The sequence below is a fragment of the Poecilia formosa genome, unplaced genomic scaffold, assembly GCF_000485575.1.
Source record: "Poecilia formosa unplaced genomic scaffold, Poecilia_formosa-5.1.2 Scaffold121, whole genome shotgun sequence".
Taxonomy (NCBI): Eukaryota; Metazoa; Chordata; class Actinopteri; order Cyprinodontiformes; family Poeciliidae; genus Poecilia; species Poecilia formosa.
In genome coordinates, this window is record NW_006800060.1 from 318776 (window position 1) to 334333 (window position 15558).

The following is a 15558-nucleotide window of genomic DNA, read 5'->3' on the forward strand; positions in this document are numbered from 1 at the left end:
ATCTGTGCTGCTACGCTTTCTAATCGGCAGCAGCAGCTTGTGTGGTCATGTCCTGATGAGTGGCTTAGCAAACAGCCCTCCTCCACCCCCGACCCCTCCATCCTTTCTTCACTGTCTGCATCTTCCCATTACCGAATGCTAAATGTTTGTCCACATGCAGAGTGGAAGCTCAGCGTTTAATTGGCTGCTGGGATTGATCTATAGGGCGTGCATTAGAGAACTCAAGTCGGGGCGGCGGAGTTCTTGTGATGTTCTGCTGTCATCATCACTGCAAACAGCTAGAAAGGAATTTCTATGTCAATGAGTCACATTTTTACTAAGCAATCTCAGGGTGTTTTTACATGTGGTAGTCTGGTAGAGTTGGTTCAATCACCTCAGATAATGATTTTTTTTTTGCCAAATAAAATTAACTTAAAGAAGTCTTAAAGTTAACTTAAAGGCTTCTCCTAGCAGCAGCTAACTGCTGGTTGGGGCAGTTAGCTGCGAAAGCTTGCTGCTAAAGCTTTGTCACGTGATCAAATGAGTGTACTTTGATTAGCTTAAAGCTGCTCGTCTCTATCAAGTAGGAACTGTTTTTTTTTTGTTGTTTTTTTTGCTGTCCATGTCGTCCATATCAGAAACAGCCAGTGTGTCTCACAATAAATGACTTTACTGTCATTTATTGATGTTGGGAGCAGATGGAACGAACCCCAGAGACACACATTTCATGTAATATTTCAACCAGTGGTTCTGGTCAGTCCTGCTGCAGTCAAAGAGATGGGCATCTAATTTCCCTCCGTTTAATTATCAGATTTTTTTATGCAGGCTGGTGATGTGTATTTGCATAATGTGATGCACTGCTATGACATGTTTGACTGATCTAATAAATCCATATCAGCTTGAAGATGCTGTGCTGTTGAAAGAGGTTTTGGGTGTTCGGGGACTGCCACATTGATTTCAAAACCCTCCACAGAACCAGATGAAAATTTGCATCTTTACTTAACATGGTAACACATTTGTGTGTTTGTTTATCTGCTGTGAATTCTATCAAGAATAACAACACAACTAAACCAACTGAAGTACTCCACAGCAGCTAACCCAAAACAGCAATATTTTTTGCTGTTTTGTCCTAATATCCTAAAGAATATTAGGACATTAGTTTGGTGAAATTTCTTCCTATCTGGTTTCTAAAACAAAGCCTCTTCAAATTGAGGCCCAGAACGCATTTCCAAGTTGCTCTGTCCGTCTATTCGTTCATCCATTCATTCATTATTTTCTTACATCCTTATCCTTAGTGGGGTCCGGAGCTTTGCTGGTGCCTATCTCCAGTGGTCTACTAGGAAATCAAAAATCTATTTATTTTTGCTAATCTTCAGAAATGTGTATAAATGAAAATTCCTTCAGTACTAAGGATCATGAATGCAACACCAGGTGGTATAGTACCATGCCAAACTTTGTTTTTTCCTTGACCTGCATTAGCTTCTACTCAATAATTAATACTTTCGTTTAGTATAAATGTTGCCTCATGCCTTCTTACCTGAGCTGGCCATGAGGTCTGAGGTGGAAACATTTGTTATCTTCTGCTATATAATTAATCTGAAGTTTATGGAGTGAAAATAGTCTCAAAATATCTCCGTGTGTAAAAAGATTTGTGCGTGTGCAAAAGTATCTGCGTATGTAATACTGGATTTGTAAACCTTAAAAATAAAATAAACCTTCTCCTACGCCTACAAATGTTGAAAAAGTATGCACAAGTCACCTCGTACACACACACACACAACTGCAGTTACATACAGAGCCAGTTACGAGTGCACAGCTCCATACAGAAGCGTGAAATGAGTCTCAAAAATAGTTGTGCACTTGTAATAGGATCTATACATAACTGCAGTTTTGTGTGTGTGTACGAGGTGACTTGTGTATTCTTTTTCAACATTTGTAGGCGTAGGAGAAGGTTTATTTTATTTTTAAGGTTTACAAATCCAGTATTACACACGCACAAATATTTTTACACTCGAACAAATACTTTTACACACGCACAGATATTTTGAGACTATTTTCACTCCATAGTAGTTCATGCCATATTATATTGCACAATGGTGCAAGTGGTAGCACTGTTTCCTTGCAGCAAGAAGATTCTGGGTTCGATTCCCGGCCCAGGATCATTCTGCATGGAGTTTGCATGTCCTCCCTGTGCGTGTGTGGGTTCTCTTTGGGTTCTCTGGCTTCCTCCCACAGTCCAAAAACATGACTGTCAGGTTAATTGGCCTGTATAAATTTTCCTTAGGTGTGCATGCCTGCTTGTTTGTCCTGTCTGTCTCTGTGTTGCCCTGCGATTGACTGGCGACCTGTCCAGTCATACCCAGGCACTTGTCAAAAATGTCTCTTTGGAGATGTACACCAGGACCCCTCCAAGTTTCTTACAGTGGTGTAAGAAAATGGATGGATGAATAGGTGTGTGGTATCTTCGCAGCAGACCGTTCCTTCTTGATCATTTAGCTGTTGGTTGAGCAGCAAAGCAGCTTGATAAACTTGAGTGGCAGCCAAACAGAATCATCAGCATGGCAAATAATATTTCAATAAATTACATTAACCTATATGTTCTACTAACAATTGAAAGACTGATTAGATTTTATTTTAAAAAACAATTAAAAGTTTTCTGATTACAAAATTTACGGAATTCAATATTTTTATTTTTGCATGTTTTCCCCTCATCTTCCCTCCAACTAGCTGAGGTCTCACTACCGCCGCTGGAACTCCCCACTTTGAAAGACACTGTTATAGTAAACCCACAGTGCATTGTTCTGTCCCTTCAGTAGTGATTCTAGTTAGCTTGATTCAAGCAACATGTCTTCTCCAACACTGAACCGTAAAATTCACAACTAAGAATCATGGATTTAACCCCAGTGGTGCCTGCCCTGAAAAAACACAACTTAATTTCTTACCAAGTATTATTGGTCTAGTTTCTATTACAATTATCTTAATACACTTGCAATAAGACAAAACTAATTTTTCTGTAACTTTTCAATGAGCTATAGGAGCTTGATTTAAGTCAATATTAATGAAAAGTAGCAGATCAACTGGCAGGTTATTTAACTTACAACATGAGAAAAATGTCTTGCTATATGTGAAATAATATACCAGTAGAACTAGTTCTTCTTAACCAATATTCAGGAATTAATGACTTGAAACAAGATCTATCTTGCTGAAGAGTTACTTGTAAGTTAGCTTTGTCTTGTTTCAACTGTACTAAAATATTTGTGCAAGAAGCTACATCAAAAATACTTTAAGATTTAACATTTTTGCAGTGTGAGAAGAAGTTATTTCACCATCACATCAGAATGAAAATGTTTACTTTTTATGTCTTTTAACTTTTATGGACAACCAATGACAATGTCAGACCCTGTAAAGTTTCTGATCCTTCTGATGATGTAGTTGAGCAGCCATGTTCAGCTACACAAAACCAGTGGGCCGTTTTGTGACACTTGAGCATTTAGAAAATGAAGAAAGCAAATCCAAAATCAGAGCAAAACTCATTTTGCAACTTTGGAACAGTGATGTCATCTTAGAAGCTGAACACTTTCCTTCACAAATGAACTAATGATAGTGAGGACATGTAATACTCTCTGTGGGACACAGGCTTACACTAATGTATACCATAACTTATCCCTTGCGTTATAGATTTAGCTTCCTAATACCGTTGACTTTGTGCTCAGGTTATAGCAGCTGAAGTGAAGCTGCTATAACCTGCTGCGTTGCAGGAAACCCTGCGTGAGATCAAGCTTTAGCTTTTGAGCCCTGCACCCCTCAGCCCCATTTCCCCTCTCAAATTATTGGTCTCTGAAATGCAAAATCGCCTATGAAGCATTTTTGAAGTTTTCGCTGCACTTTAAATCGCTACATATATAATATACACTGTATATATATATATTCAAGTGTAACTTATTGTTAAGCAGACCCAAAGAAACATGTACATTAGCTTCTGCATTTCTGCTTTACTTCTACTTAATATTCAACAACTGCTTTGCTAACGCTGTCAAAATCACACAACTTTTATATTAGCTTGTCAGCAATTCATCCAGCTGTGCAGTTTACAATAAAATTATATATAATTTTATTGTTTTTAATAAATAAATATTTATTAAAAACAGCTACTTTTATATTAGTAGTCCTAAAAATGTACCTTACACCACAATGCTACAGCAAATTAAAAGAAACACAAGTTTAAGGTTCTTTTCGGAGGACTGAGCCTGCGTTTTATATATATATATAATACACTCACACACACACAATAGAGAGGGAGTTTCTCCTTTTGCCTTGATATTGTGCATATTTCATTTGCCTCCACCTACTCTTTACTCTGACAGAGAGAGACTTGGCTGGAGGACACAGCTGGCTCATTCGCTGCTCTGATGCCACTCGATGCCTTGGAGAAGCATGTGGTCTGCGTGACCTGACATCACCCTTTTGTGTTGACCCGGTTGTAAAAATGGACAGCAGTACAGAAATTCTGGAGCTAGCGTGTTTCACGGTGCCAAGAAGAAAAAAAATGGCCTCAGTCCACTGCCCCGGCCCCTTTCCCACCTCTGCTCATTTGCATCTTTTTCTACCAGGTTTACAGAACATGGTAGATGTGAAGTAACCCATGGTTTGACACATGCAAATATATTCACAGGATTTTGTTTTCTTCTGGTTAGCAGGAAATCCATCGAGTTTTTAGATGCTCTAGCTGGAGAGTAAAATTCTTTAAGTAAAGTGTCTTGTTTACCAAAATGGTAATGGTAAAATTACAACTTTTGTAGTTTGGTTTCACAAGACTTCACAAGGTGCCTACAATTTTTGACTTGAAAGGGAAAAAATAGTTTTTAACTGTGATTATAGTAGATATTAGGGATTCACTGATCCACTTTTTTCACTCCTGATATTGATACAGATTTCTTATGTTTAGTATTGGCCAATACCGATTTGCTTCAGAAAAAATCATGTTGAATTGACTTAAAACTTAAAAAAAAAGAAAAAAAAAACACACAGACATAACTGACTGTGTTACAGATGTATTTTTAACTTTGAACCAGTACTGCACCCTTATATACACCAATAGTTTCATAAGCTTGGTCAAACCTGAAAAACCAACTTGAGTTTGTTCAGTCAGTATAATTAGTAGAATAACATCCATCCATCCATCCATTTTCTGAACACCCTTGTCCCTCAGTGGGGTCGGGAGGGGTGCTGGTGCCTATCTCCAGCTAACGTTCCGGGCGAGAGGCGGGGTACATCCTGGACAGGTCGCCAGTCTGTCGCAGTAGTAGAATAACAACCAATGTAAAATAAATAATAAAGAAACATAAACTGACTAAGACAACAGGTTGACTATCTTGGTCAAACATGCAAAAATAAACTGTAACAAACCTTTCAAAAGGTTCAGAAAGTGTAATTAGGAATTATTAATATAAAGTAAAATAAGTAAAGCATGATGTCACTCAGAGCACAACACGTAGAATTACACTGGATAGATCTGCTCTAATGATCAGACACATTGCCACTGATGACTAATCTAGAATGTTTCTCAAAATCAGGACTGATACACATGTTTGTATCGGATCAGTTAATCTCTGGTAGGGACGAGTTTCAATGTCACCATGGTAACGTTTGAGGTTACAATTTAAGGCTAAAATACTTTATGTATCCCATAGGGAAATTAAATGTTGCCATAACTTGTGTATAGTGATGCTGTGGGCAGGAAGGATCTCAATTCAGGTATTATTTGAGCTTTTAGATGATCTTTTGTTATGAAGGCAAAACGTCTGACCAGAGCACTTCCCTCCACAGGTTTAGTACATTAACCTACATGATTAATTTTTAATATCTGTCCTCTTTCATGACCTTTATCACTAAGTGAAACTCATTACATAGATTATTTACACACAGATGGATGTTTGAAAGTCTGAATTTGTTACTTAAGAAAGCTAAGAAAAACATGACACTTAAAATTAGAATATTATATCAAATAAAAAAAAACATTTTTAATACAGAACTATAGTCTTAGTGAAAAGTATGTTTAATGCCTATTTTAGGATGTTACTTTCAAAAGGCAGATATCAGAACAAGTATTCTAATTAACTGAATATGATTGTCTTTCACTATTATGCACATCATGTTTTACATAATTTGTATAATCTCCAAATAATACTCTGAACTTTGTGGTTGTGATTAGACAACCACAAAGGGGTTTGAATACTTTAAGAATAAATGGGTTGCTCTTTAAAAAAAAAAAGAGTTGAAGACGTCTTTGGGTGACAGTAAAAATCTGCAGAACTGTAAATATATTAAACTAAAACATCAAAGTGACTGGCATTAGCCTGTTTGAGCTGCAAAAAGTTTATTTCCTTAAACATTTCATTAAAGCTGCATTATATGTAAATTCAGTTTCCTCATGTGCTTTAGCTGATTATTAATATGCGGATCAAATTGGTGTTTCAGTCTGTAAGAAACTAAACTGTAGTGTAGTTTCCTCCACTTTGGACTTTTCTGTATCCATAAAATGTTTTGTTTTTCTTTTGGTTGCCTGGCTTTTCTGGATCATATGAAAATGAATATCTTTAACTCTTTTAATAGTGCCGCTGTGAAGACTGAAATGCAGTAAGATGTCATTTGTAAAAGCTGTTTAAAACACATCTATTCACACAGTTATGACTCAAACTATTTTTGCACTTTGAAAAAATGCAAATGACTTGTTCACACAATGTTCTTCTGTTAGTATCAGCAGTGTTTGAAGTACTTCATTCTCACACAGCTGGAGTTCTGCTTTTGTACACAACCCAATCTCATTTTGACAATGTTCAGACAATAGAATAGAACAGAGAAAAAAAAAAGAAATGTTTCTTATTTTCCCATAGTGGAGAACTTCAGGTGTACCAGTATCTTGTCAAAGGTAACTGGAAGCATGCATATTGAAACTAAAGCAATAAAAATAAGGCAAGGGCAAATTTACTACATAAGGAAAATGATACTGTACAGTTAACAAAATCTGCCTTCATAAGACAGTCTCATGAAGAGGATGGTCAGGATTGTCCATAATTTTCTGGATCATATGAAGAATCCTTCTTTGCATGATCATCTCCAGAGGCTCCACAGTCGTATGGAGAACAGATCCATACGAACAGATCCAGTCTTCATCAGGCTGTTGAATCTTTTTATGTCCCTGGTTCTGATGCTGCTGTCCCAGCAGATGACAGCAGCAGAGATGATGCTCTCAGCAACAGACTAATAGAATAGAAGATCTGCAGCATCTTGCTGCAAACCTTGAAGGATCTTAGGTTCCTCAAGAAGTCCAGTCTGTTCTGTCCCTTCTTATGGACGCTTCACTGTTGCGTCTCCAGTCCAGTCTGTTGAAAAAAAAAATATATATAATTGCAAGGAGCCATTTCTCAGTGCAACGCTGGTAAAATCATTGTTAAAAAGTTAACAGAGGAGCCATGTTGTGATGTCATATTACTTTAACTGTTGGAAAATAACAGCAGCTGATAAACATTAAATTTACATAAATAAGTTAATATTTTATATTTCCCCAACAGTGGCACCAGCCAACAACAGGAAGAGATTATAAAAGTACTATAAAAACTATAAAGAAAATATAAATTGTATGTTTAATAGCATTTAGCTTGTATTGCTTTTAATGTTGTATATGTATGTTATAATATATAAAATCATGTTACCTTTTTGATCTAGGGAGCCCCCTGGTGGTTTGGAGGCACAGATTAACTCACATTTCCCTTGGACAATGAACCGTATGGTACATTTTATGAATGTTCTTTTGAGTTCCTCTTCCTCATGGGGGTCCTTGAGTTTCATTTTTACAACACTTTTTGCATTGCCTCTGAGCTGCATTTCCATTTTATTAGTATATTCTGAAAAGCTGAAAGGGTCATTTTTATTATAGTGGAGATGATAACTGTGTTTTCTCTTCTGTTTTTTGAAGTACTATTATTATTTTTGCACCATTAACTGGGATCAGAATTAATGACACATTTGGCTGAAAACCCTGAATTTATTACCATTAATTGAGGTAAGACGATTAACCCAACAGGAAGGCTCGGCGGATGATAAACGAGTTGGAACCTCTCAACACCAAGCCACCTGCAGTCAGAAGTGCTCTTAGTTGTTAATGATCACCAACGGCAATTTTCCCATCAATTAAAGTGACAAGGGGATGTTAAAGGTATCTCTACGGGAAGTCTCTCCTTCTCTCCGCTCGAGCAGTGACAGGGTTGTGAAAATGAACCGTGTAGACTGCTGACTGCAGCAACACGGTTTTCCTGCATGTTCCAGATAAACTGCTGCTGCAATTAGGTGCAGGGTTTGTCTGGTGCGACAGCAACAAGAGGAATGTGTGGAGGCCAGCAGAGTGAGAGGGCTGGCAGTGGGAGCCGGGACAGCCATGAGCTTTAAACTTTAAAACTGACGGATGAAGTCAGATTAAAGGGGCAGTATTATGTGTTTTCTAGGCAGAAAGTATAATTTTATATCAAGTAATTACAATCAGGTAATTATGTTACCTTTCAATGTGAAAAAAAGTTTATATTAAATATGAGTTGGTAGGTTAATGATTTGAAATTGAGCCTCTGTCTCCGTAAGAAACTCCTGCTCTATCTGAAACTCAGCCTTCAGGAAGTCATCATAACATAGCTCCTCTATTAACCCTTTAATAATGATTTTACCAGGGTTGCTCTGAACAGTATCTCCTATAATGAGCTCAGCAGTTCCACCAGGTGTTTGCTAATTGCTGCTGGCTAGTTTGAAGGAGCTGAGTGGGGGAGGGCTGCTCAGAAACTTTGAAACTGCAGCTCAAAGGAGGAGCTTTGCCTTTAAGCTCCTCTTTGCACATGAATTTTGCACAGTTGAATAGTTGCCTTGGAGATTAAAGGATTTTTTTCCCAAACATGCATCAAAGAATCAAGGCAACACAACATGTGTCTCTTTGATGAAAGGATAACATTTTAACATCATGTAAAGCTCAAAAATGTGAAGTTTTTGAAGATAAAAAGGATTCTCACAAATTCTGAAAAGTTCACAAATCTGCTAGAAAGAAGATGAATGGCCGACAGGTCTTGTTTATAACAAGCTGGCTTAATTTGACTAATGGTGCACATTCAATTGATAATGTCAGGAGAACCGAATGGCCTTTCTGTTGACCCCCCTCAGGTTATCAGAACTCGGAGTACTTTCTTTTGTGAGTTGGTTATGAAGACGGACTTTTCAAACTCCTAACCAGCCTGTGGATCTCACACTTGACACACTTGTCAGAATCCAATAGTAGTGATGAAAACAACTGGTAATAAGAATAATACAAGGCAAGTCTTTTGCATTTTCATGAAACTTAAAGAAAGGAGCATGAAGGTGTCCCTGTAATAACATGGTTTACAACAACAGTGCTGGGTTATTAGTTGGGAAGTGACTGAAACAAGGAATGTAAGTGTTTCCGGGTAAACACAAAACACTTGATTTATATATGTACACACATAGAAGATGTGAAATCACTTTGCTTTAGTTTCTTTCTGCTGAGATGCATGTCTCAAAGCTTTTCTTCAGTCATGATGAGAAAATGAGGAAAAGGCTCTTCATGGGTTCAAGCACCACAGTTTTATTCATTTTCTCATTTCAATAATTGCTATAGAAGTGTTGCTTTCACATGTGTTGAATTCTAATGCGACTGGCTTAGGCTTCCCATATAAGTTACCATGGTAACTTATGGGCCTAGGTAAGATGAAAGAACCTGGCTTAGTGATACAAAAAACTTAAATTAAAAAGAAAAATCTTAAACCTCAATAAGGAACTAATCAGAGTTTGTGTTACAGTCCTGCAGTAAGTCTGTGCTGTTATAGATGGGAGCAGATGACTCTTTACTGCAGTATTTTGTGGTACTAATGTGATCACAATAAAAAATACTGCTCTTGAACAATATCCACATTTGAAATCTTCTTCAGGACTCCACTCACATAAAGGTAACACTAAACCTCACACAATAACTGCAGTCAATCAGATTTTTTAATTTACTGATATTTATTTGGTCTCGTAAAACATACAGTGTAGAAAATGGTAAAGATATCACTTCTAATAATACTGTCAGTTTAGTTCTTTATTTGATATCATTAACTGAAATATATTGAGATGGCAAATCAGAATTCTTATCATGAATGGAGGTTTGTTACGATAAATGATAAACAATACAATAAATCTCCGCCCCTACAGTAAAGGTGATTTAAATGTTTTATTCTTTAACTGTAATTATTCTAATTAGTAACTCACTTTTGCTTAATTGTTAAAGTAAATATTTAAAAAATCTCAATTGTTTACATGTCACTGTTGGCACTTCAGCTTTTTGATGTTATTTTTAACAGTTTTTAAAATGTAACCACAGTTGGCCTAATTCATTCAAAATAGTCCCCCTTTTTAAAGAACACTGCTTCTTATGTAGTGTAAGGGTGTTTACATTAATGGGCTTGTACACAGCGGTCTAAGTGCCTGCCCTAGGAGAGGATTAGCACAGCCCTCAACACAGAGAGATACACTACATGGCTATTCAGCAAAGTTCAACCAAGTTGTGCAAGGCTTTCAGGAAAATGTGGCTCTAAGACTCAGAAACATCCATTTTCAGAGTGTCTTCTGATATCCATGAATAATGGCAGCAGAGGCCCACCAGGGCTACTGTTACTTTGCGGTAGCCTCATGTATAATGGATGATGAAATGTGTTGCATCGCTTCAGCAACCTTTGCGCTCTTGTTCCGCAGCCTGGCAATCCTGGTGTTTGTAACACAGATGTCTGCTGCTGTGTGAGGCCAGTTGAATTTTTCCTGCTTTTCTGTGGCCCTCAGTGGACTGGGGAGAGGTTTTCCTTTGTTGCTTAAAGGGGCAGTATAATGGGTTTTCCTGGCACATAATGCACAATTAGGTAACTGTTACATTCAGTCGCTTAAAAAAAGTGCTATGTATAAAATGACTTCTATGAAATCTGACTTCATAGTTTAATTCCTTGAAATTGTGGCGCTGTTTCTTTAAAACCTCCTGCTCTTTCTGAAACTGCATTCAGGAAGTCATCACAACATGGCTCCTCTATTAACCCTTAAAAAGGATTTCTCAAACATGCCTGAAAGACTCAAAGCAACACTCCAGGTGTTTTTGATGAGGGAATAACATTGTAGCATGATATAAAGCTCAAAAAGTATGTTTTACTTATTTTACTGCAAAATAACAAATCAGGCAAAATAAACATGTTCCCAAATCAATTTCTTTCAATATGGAATGTATTAAATACACTTTTTTTCACATACAATACACATATCTGAGGAGTAGTATCAGCCAATAGCAATCCAAAACAAAAAACATGCTGAATAGACATTAAATGTTTATTTTTTTTAAATAAATGTAGTATAAAATGTACTGAATTACAAATGTATTTGCACCAGTACAGCACATCCAAATACACCAACAGCTTCACAAGCTTGTTCAAACATGGAAAAATAACTTGAACTTGTTCAGTGAGTGCAATTAGGAAAATAACAGAAGATGTAAAACAGATAATAAAAAAACTGAAGCCAATAAAATGAACTACAACAAACCTTTGAGATGGCTCAGGAAGTACAATCATGAACTGTAAATATAATGGAAAAGGACTGAACTTATATAGTTCTTTTCCAGTCATTTTGACCACTCAAATCACTTCACACCATTCACCCATTCGCACTCACAAATTTATACAGCAATCGGTAGGTAATTTGGGGTTAAGTGCCATGCCCAGAGGCATATAAGACATGTGGCAGTAGGAAGCAGGAATTGAACCTACAACCTTCCGATTACAAGACAAGAGCCACACAGAGCCACATATTGTAAAATAAATTACTCTTGACATCACTCAGAGCACAAAGCATAGAATTAGACTGAATAGATCTGCCCTAATGATTTGGCACATTGTCATCGATACTAGATCTAGATGGGGAATACAGCATAGCAAAAACACTCCTTACGGTACATTTATTTTCCAAAAAGTTACTCAAGTGAATGTAACTAGTTATACCTCCACCACATTTATCCCCCAAAGTGACTCTATAGCTGCAGTGATCACTAATAAAGTAACAACAATATCTCAGTAATGACTAGCTGTTGAAATGCGTTGGAAAGTGTCGGCTTATGGAATATTGTGTAAATCCGCAGAGTCTGTTTGTATCAAGCAGTGCAGAAAAACATTTCACTTTACTTGACTTTTTGGCTTTCTGGGACATCTTTGTTAGTCGGCCCGGCACCAGAAAGCTGTCTGTCAAGCTGCCAGTTCATCCATTTCTTTGGCACAGAATTATGTGCCCCACATGCAGTCATGTTCTCCAGCTAATGAAGTCAACCGATTACATCTCCGGCGCCATGAAGGTGACAGCTCTGCTGTTTAGCTGCAGGGCTCAGAAACTGTTAGACACATTTCCATGAAGTTTTTGGCAAAGTGTGTGTTTATAATTGGTGATCCCCTGAGCAGTTAGTCAAGTTCCAGGAAAAGGTTTGACGTTTTAATGAAAACGTCTCACAAAGCAGATGAAATCTAACAATGTTTCAGTTTAAATACTTTTACAAACAAAGTATAACCTCTAATAATAATTACTATGTGAAAAAAGAAGACAACCAGACTTCTAGAAGAAGTCAAGTTCAAACAAAGTATTGGTGTGATACTTGCATAATAGTTTGAGAAGTTTTGGTAAGTTGTGTCAAACTGTGATCAAAGCATCTCATTTGTGTTTTTCACAAAGCCATTGTTGGCAGTTTAGCTGTTTTATAAAATGGAAATACTTTATTTAATCCATTTTCAAATCATTTTAAAATGTGTGCTACAGACAAATGGAGTTTAAACATTTTCATTAAAAAGTCCTTGAAGAAATCTAGATTATTCTTTTAGAGTTGCACTGGATTTTGATATTGTGGCTGCCAAAGAACTTTAAGCATTTTAAATACAATTCAACTTTTTAAAAAGTCACCATTAATCTCAACAAGCCAGTTCCAAGCCAAGTTCAATATCTAACAGAAAGCTAATCTTTGCTGACCAGGCCTGCAGTCAAACATGGACCGGCCCAGTAGCTCCATGTTTGGCTTAACACAACAGATTTGGAGCAGGGATTTGAGCCAGCATACGGCTTGTGTTTTTAACCTGAAGATTGTTTAAGATGATCAATGTCCAATGATTACACAAACAAAGTGTTATTAGAAAGAAATAGGCCATAACCTGCATAGCTAAACAAGTAATATTTAGGATAAAAAATATATGTATGTATGAGTTACTTAGGTCTAAATGTGAGAAAATGTAAGACATTTTTAGGGAAATCAGAACTTGTCACTTTTTGATGTTCTTCTGGCATCAATAGTGTGTATTGTGTGTGTATTGAAATCAAGGAGTAGAATTCAGTGTTTAAATCAAGACGAAGTGTCAAGAAAAACTGAAACAGTTTCTGTTTCAGTTTCTATTTTTGATCAGTATTTGCTAGATTCTAACCTGGAGAACCTTGAAATCTTGGACTTTCTTATGGAGAGTTAATAACTGAAGAAGATTGTAGCCATAGGAAGCTTTAAAGTTTATTTCTGTTTTAAAAGTGATTAAGTTCAAGCAAAAACTTCAAAGTTTCTATAATAAATTTCAGATTAAACCTATATCATAATAATATATTTCCTGTTTGTGTTGTCTTCATGACCAATTTTTGGTCAAAGTATGAATACTGATCATAGCTAGCGCTAGTTTGTGATACTTGTTTATCAATTAAACAAGTAATTAGCAAATATCTGACATTAAAATTATTAGATCATCATCTTACTATATTTATTTTGTGGAAGTTAGACTAAGTCAGATTAGCTTGTTGCATAAATAAAAATGGTGGTCAATAAAGAATGAAGAGGTGCTTTTTTCTCTTTTCTCTTTAACTGAACTAATTAGATCACAGTTTTTGAACCAATGTTTGAATTTAATTTTCCACCTTCTGTATCATCAGCTTGCACTGAGAAATTCAGATTCTATGGAGAGAACAAGTGCCATTTTCTTGTTGGTAGAACGAAAGCTAAGTAGTTTAATGAATAATTATCATAATTAAGTCATGTGTTGTCATGCTGAATTTGTGTATTTTTGTGTGTTACTTCAGTTCTAACTTTCTCTTGTTATGTACACCTTTTAAATGTATATTCTCAACCTGCTGAAACAAGAAGGAGGCGTGCAAACACTCACTGTAGTAGAGGCGAATGTGTCAACATGTGCTTGAATAAGCAAAACATGCAGAGGTTTCCAAAATAAATATATGCCTGTGGATACCTCTAATTATTTTCTACTGAAAAAAAAAAAACTATCTGTGAATGTTATGTTCTTGCAGTTGTTTTGGTTTTGGCACACAAGTATAAATTCCTATATTTTAATGACAACTCGTTCGTTGGAGTCAATTGGCTTGAATTTAGACTAGTCAAATTCAAGCCAAGGGCACATTCATGCAACCTTCAGCAAACTCGATTCAAGATCAGCAAAAACTCTAACACCTGCTAACATGTTAGCACTAACTCCAATTTTAAACCAAATGACACGTCATTGGCGATGTTCAATAATGAGCACTGTTGTCTGAGCATACAACATCTATTTCTGGTGTGGAAAATATTTCATTACCCTCACAGTGGCCATTCTTTCCCTCAGCCACCTACTTGAAATGGAGCCTGAGACCTGGCAGTAATGGATGTCTTGTCTCTTGGGTGGATCTGCCAGCACTGAGACCCAGGGAGGGCCAAATTAATTGAAACCACTGGAGTGCAGGAGAGGGCAAAAGTAAAGGTGAGTTTTGGGGATACTCTTGCTTGTACTAAAAATTCAGGAAATAATAACCATACACACACGCACACACACTAATTTATATATAAATGAGTATTTATTTTGTTAAATATGTATACAAGCTGTCTTTTTTTATTAAAGAAAAACAGAACATGAATTTGTTTAAATAAACATTGTATGGTCAGGTCTTGTAGTTCTGGTCTGATCTGCATCCCCAGAACCAAACATGAAGAAGCAGCATTCAGCTTCTATGTTCCATTAATCTGGAACAAAAATCCAGATTAATGGAAGTTTGTTCCATAAAATATCCTGAAACACAGTTGCTTTAAATCAAGGATAAAACTTCCTTTGATTTGCAGCTGGAGAATGCACACACACACACGCGTTTGTGTTGCTATCTTTGTGGGGACTTTCCATTGACTTCCATTCATTTCTACAGCCTAAACCTTACCTTTACCCTTTTCCTAACCCTAACCATCACATACCTAACCCTAACCCAAACTCAATTCATACCTTAGCCCTAAATCTGACCCCTGAACCAAAAACAGGGTTTCCCCTCATGGGGACCAGGCTCCGGTCCCCACAAGGAGCAATTGGTCCCCACAACGTAGTATATGTCAGGAAAATCGTCCCCACAAGGTATTACAAACAAACGCACACACACACACACACACACACACACACACACACACACGCACACACACACACACACACACACACACACATGCCTCCAGTCATTATCTGCAGTATT

General features: G+C 36.9%; 1 protein-coding gene across 1 annotated transcript in view; it reads left to right on the forward strand.

Moving 5' to 3' along the window:
• cntn6 (contactin 6) overlaps positions 1–15558 on the forward strand; it is a 168812-nt gene that overhangs the window by 43429 nt on the left and 109825 nt on the right. The window contains exon 2 of the mRNA XM_016675751.1: positions 14676–14810. The gene's annotated coding sequence lies outside the window, so the exon portion shown is untranslated. The remainder of the gene's footprint in view (positions 1–14675; positions 14811–15558) is intronic.